This window comes from Microtus ochrogaster, chromosome 10 (assembly GCF_000317375.1).
Source record: "Microtus ochrogaster isolate Prairie Vole_2 chromosome 10, MicOch1.0, whole genome shotgun sequence".
NCBI classification, from domain to species: domain Eukaryota; kingdom Metazoa; phylum Chordata; class Mammalia; order Rodentia; family Cricetidae; genus Microtus; species Microtus ochrogaster.
Genome location: NC_022016.1, coordinates 55,601,761 through 55,607,079, shown reverse-complemented (window position 1 = coordinate 55,607,079; position 5,319 = coordinate 55,601,761).

Sequence of the window (5,319 nt, the reverse complement as noted above, 5' to 3'; positions counted from 1 at the left end):
CTAATAAAGAGCTGAATGGCCAATAGCAAGGCAGGAGCAAGGATGGGCGGGGCTGACAGGCAGTATAAATAGGAGAACCACAGAAAAAGCTGAGCAATGAGAGAACAAGGGGAGGAGGATGTCAGGGGTCAGCCATCCACAGCCACCAAGCCAGCCACAGAATAAGAGTGAAAATAAGGTAAGAAAAAGAAAAAACCCAGAGGCAAAAGGTAGATGGGATAGTTCAAGAAAAGCTGGGCAGAAACAGCCAAGCTGGGGCTAGGGATCCATAACTAAGAAAAAGCCTCCATGTGAGATTTTTTTGGGAGCTGGATGGTGGGCCCTCCAAAAAGCCAAAATAGTAAAACATCACACAATATGGGGCTGTCAAAATGTTTCTGAGAGGAGACACGGCGTGCTTGACAACCTGAATTTGAACCATGAATCCCACAGGATGTCTGGAAAGAACCAATCTAACCCCCTCTGACCTCCACACCCCGACCTGCTCTCACACAAGATCATGTAAAGATGTTTAAAAGAAAGCATTTAGCACAATATAATCCAAAAATAAACTAGTTTGGTATTTACATGCCAAGGACCAACAAACGATAGCATGAAAACGTTTCTGTAATTAAATCATCACGTTAGTGTGAGAGCAGAAAGATTCTGTCCAGTCAGAACCCAGCGGTTTGTCACACACCAGAGTCTGGGGTCTGAGCCGAGCTGTCTGGGGTGAGTCACTTGGCTTTGCAGGTTGTGCCAGCTAAGGGCTGCAGTAATGTAGTAACCAGTGGCGCAACACGGGTGCACACTGCCAGAAACACCTGAGTCACTAACCTTGCGGTCACTGAGAAACTTCATCCCTGCCACGTTTTGTAGGAACCCCACATTCAGTTTTGCATGGCTCAATTTAAGATGCTATGCCTTTAAAGACTTGGGCTTAGAGCTCGGAAATCCTTGTGTCCATAGGCTCTGGTTCCTTCTAAGTTTAAGAAATGTTTCGTTTTCTGCCTTTCCCTTTTTGCTCTGCTTATGAAGAAATCCAGGGTGACGTCTCTTACTCGACTGCCATGCTTTACTCTGCCGGGGTTACCCCCACTCCAGTCTCAGTGTGTGCTATGGAGGTGCGGGGGGTGGGGGAACAGCTGCCTTAAGTCCATTTTACAAGAACAGCCAGACAGAAGGGAAGGCTAATAGTGAGGTGTGGGGTGTAAAAGGCTCCATGTAGAAGAGTGGGAGATTGCAGCAGAGAAAGCACAGGGGTGCCCTGAGCCTGGCAAACCACAGAGTTTGGGGGGAATCTGCACCATATTGGAAATAGTATTTTTTTTTTTTCAGAGAAAACACAAGGAAACCGAAGAGAGGTTTTCACCTCACGGATAACACAGAAGATATTAACAGCCCCTGAGTTCTGTCTGTGCGCCTTTCTGACTCCCTCAACATTCCAGACTGCTTTGAGCATGAACCATCCAGTCTTTGCTATGGGACTGAAGAGCAGGGGTCGGGGTACCCTCAGTTTTGTCAGCTGTGTTCCATGGCCCAAAAGTTTCTGGGGCTGACAAAGATGATTCTCTGCTTTGGGGAAGACAGCCTCTAAAGCTCAGTGAACTCACTGTGAAGTGTGGCTCAGAGTGCCCGTGGAGAATGGTGGTAGAGTTTGTGTAAGTTAAATAGTAGTAGCTGCCGGGAAGTGGTCCATTCTACTGCCTGGGGCATTCACCAAGACCAGCAGGTAGTTCAGAATGGCTGGTCTCACCATCTCAATTCCCTACTGCGTTCTCTGTCTTCTAGAAAAAACCACCAACTTCTGGGTTCTCCTGCACTGCCAGATGTAGCCCTGGGTGGATGGGGATCCGTTCCGTTCCTAGGGGTGCTGACTGGAGTCTAGTGGCAGAAAGAATGTGGACCTGACTTGGGAGCCAGGCAGACAAAGATAACTGACACAAGAGGAGAGAATCAGAGCTGATGCTGAAGGCACCGCTCAGGCTGCCTGTACCTGTTCATCGATCACAAACGCACTGCCGTGGCTGCCTGGAGAAGTGGCCTGCTTGAAGCCACTCAGACCAAGATTTAATACTAGGAAGGGGCTGTGCTGGGCAAATAGAATCCCTGTGAGAACTGGCTGCCTCCTGCATTAGAATCAAAATTGCCCTGTAATAAGGGAGGTGATTGAGGGGTTCCAGCTCCTGTGTTCTAAGGAAATGAGTAAGTGTGTGCCGAAAGCTCGTCTAGCAAGATAAGAGTTGGAAACAACCTAAGTTTCCAACAGCACGGAGATTGGCTGATTCATTGTGGGACAGGATGGTGTACAATTATGAAATAATCCCTTCAGAACAGAAAATAAATCTCACGATAAGCTGTTGGATGAGTAAACAAGTTCTAAAACAATGCAGAAGGGATCTTGCCCCCCCTCCTTTGGTTTTTAGTCAGTTGCTCACACAGTCTAAGATGCCCTTGACTTCAGTACAAAGCTAAAGGTGACCTTGAATTTCTGACCCTCCTGGCTCCACCTTTCAAACGCTGAGGTCATATTTGTGCCTCACCACGCCTGTCATGAGGTTATTTTTAAAACTGAACTTTCTGGATTACATCTTACATTTACAGAAAAGCTCCAGAGATAGTGTGGATGTTTCTCCTGACATCATCGTCATAACCGTGGCACCTTTTCACCCTGTTTCCACTGATGACGTTTTTGCTGTTCTGACATCCATCTATTTCCCACATTACATTAAGTTTATAGTGAATGATGCCCACATTGTCAGAGAGGGGAGGGGCAGAGGCAAAAGTGCTTTTAAGGACAGCCATTTCATAGTTAAACATTTTTGATTTTTTTTTCAAGCTTGTGTAGCAGGCTGGGGATGGGGACGCACCTAAGTTGACAGTAAGCCCTAGGTTGGAGCCTTAACCCCTTATAAAATGATGTGTTTTACACCCATAATCCAGGCACTAAGGAAGGAGAGGCAGGCGGATCAGAAGACCAGGTTATCCTCCACTGTGCAGTGGGGAGGGGACCAGCTTGAGCTGTGTGACGCCCTGTCTCAAAGAAAATAGTTTGCGTACAAAAGCATTTGGGATGATTGAAGAATTTAACCATATGATCAGTACAGCATAATGGGACTTATGATGTTTATTCTTTAAATTGTTAGTGTGTTCTAATTTTTCTGTTTATCATATTGTATAATCTTCCAGCACTGGGAAAAAAATGTCTTCAAACAAGTTGGTGCCCTCTGAGTGTCTTTTGTATGACTGTGTTGTGATCACTTGTTCACTTGCCCTTAAGACAGAGTTCACGAAGAGGGAGAACCGTGTCTGTCATCTCTGTCTGGATCACGCACCGCAGGACCAGACACCAGAGGAAGCACTTGGTCTTGGCACTCTCCTCTTGAGCATGAGAAAACTGTAGGCTTGTGTCTCCTGTCCAGTGACCCAAGAAGAAGACAGAGGAGTCTGTAGTCTCAGGACTACCCCGTGTCTGTCACTGAAGGGATGACAGCGGCGGGGAAAGCAAACTGTGCTAGTTGGCTAGGTTGATTGACTGGACCTTTAGGTGGTTTCCCAAAGGGAAGTCAGGCTCCTGCCATTCAGAGGAGGGGAGCGGATGTCAAGCAGGTCAAATTCAGCATCAGAGGCTGTCCCGAGGTCAGCATTTTAATCTCCAGTGTTCCCCACCTGTGCACATTTCCTGACGTTGGTCCCTAGCACGCTGGCATGGAGCAGGGACCCAGTTATATAAGAAAATAAGTGCATGTGCCAGTGAGACCAAGTCCTTTATCCAGGTGGTGTCTGAGTCAGGATGCTTTGCTCTGCGAATAACAGAAAGTATGCCTAACACCCGAGCATGTGTGTTGGTTGGGGGCTAGTGGTGCCTGGGAGTCAGACATGATTTGATCAGCATTCTATCTGTAGCTTTCAGGGCACCCCGAAAGTTCCAAGCATCTCATCTATACTTCACACCACCCAAAATCTGAAAGAGAGAGGACCAGAGTCCTGGAATTCCCAGCAGAAGCCCCAGATTCAGTGAGGACTAGATAAAGTCACATGTCCTCCTCTGAGTCTGCCAGCAAAGGCCGGGGTTGTTTGCTGGATTCGCCTAGATCCTGTGTTGCATCCTTAGACCTGAGGAGTGAGAGGGGAACCAGCTTCTCTCGAGCTGTGTGGAGCCCTGTAAGGCACTCTGGATCTGAGGAAGGGAGGAGGCTGTCTCTGTCCTGGCAAAAGGACCCACAGGAATCGGGCCCAATTGAAAACAGAATTGTGTGGGGGTAGACGTGGGCTGCAGGATCGAGAGCAGTACCGAGCTCACAGCAGTGCTGAGGTCGCAGCAGTCCTGAGGGTAGCTGCAGGGAGGAGGAGAGACAGTTCTCATCTCTGAGGAGGTGTGGGCAGCAGAGTTGGAGAGGGACAGAAAGCAGGGAAGAGCATCCTCGATGAGGTACCAACAGCACATAGAATCCTGTGAATTACCCCAGTTGACATTACACCTGCAGGGTGTGTGTCACCATCCTCCTCTACAGAAACAACCCAGAGGACGCTGGAAGGCTGAACGTGGGCCTTGGCCCCAGCTCGTCTAGCCCTGAAACATGCATCCAGCCAGGGTGTAGTGAGTAAGGTGTGTGGTCATGTGTGCACTGGCGAAGTGAGTGCATCGCCACATGGTGAAGAATGCGTGTTAAAGGATTTAATCCTCTCCTTAAGACAAGCGTTACTCCCATCTTAGAGACAATGGTGGCATACACAAGTAACTTACAGAGCTAGTGAAAGTTGACAACGAACGTTTTGCCCTCACATAGCCTGCCCATGTCCCCACTGTGCTGTGAGCGGTCGTCATCACAGCATTTACAGAGTACATCTTTCATCCTGGGCTCTTTCATGTGCACTTGAGACTGTTGCCTAAGCTTAATCAGTTCGAATCAATCTATTCAGAAGGACTCTGCTTGGGAGTCCAGCCCCAGAGCCTTAGTCCAGAGATACTGTTCCAGAACCTGTGTCTGAGCTGCCCTGTGGGGAAGTGGGCTGGCGGCCTCCCCAAAATGCTGACACCACAACCTTTGGCAGGGTCAGGCAGAGTCTCATGCTGCTGTCGGCTGAGCGCCCAGCCAGAGGGACTGAGCCAGCATGGAATGAGCAGCTGCAGGGCCTGGGCCCCTGGGGCTCCCAGGCACCCTTCCTTAGTGCCTGGATGTTGTTCATTGCTGTCACAGCCAAAGCCATGGATCAAACATCAGGACTCTTGGTTTCCAGGTTTGGTAACTGAGGTGCTGTACGATCTGGGGTAATCTGTGTGTCCTCAGTGGGCGTTAGTTTCCTGGAAGTGAAGTGAATATTGCCGTGATCAGTTGA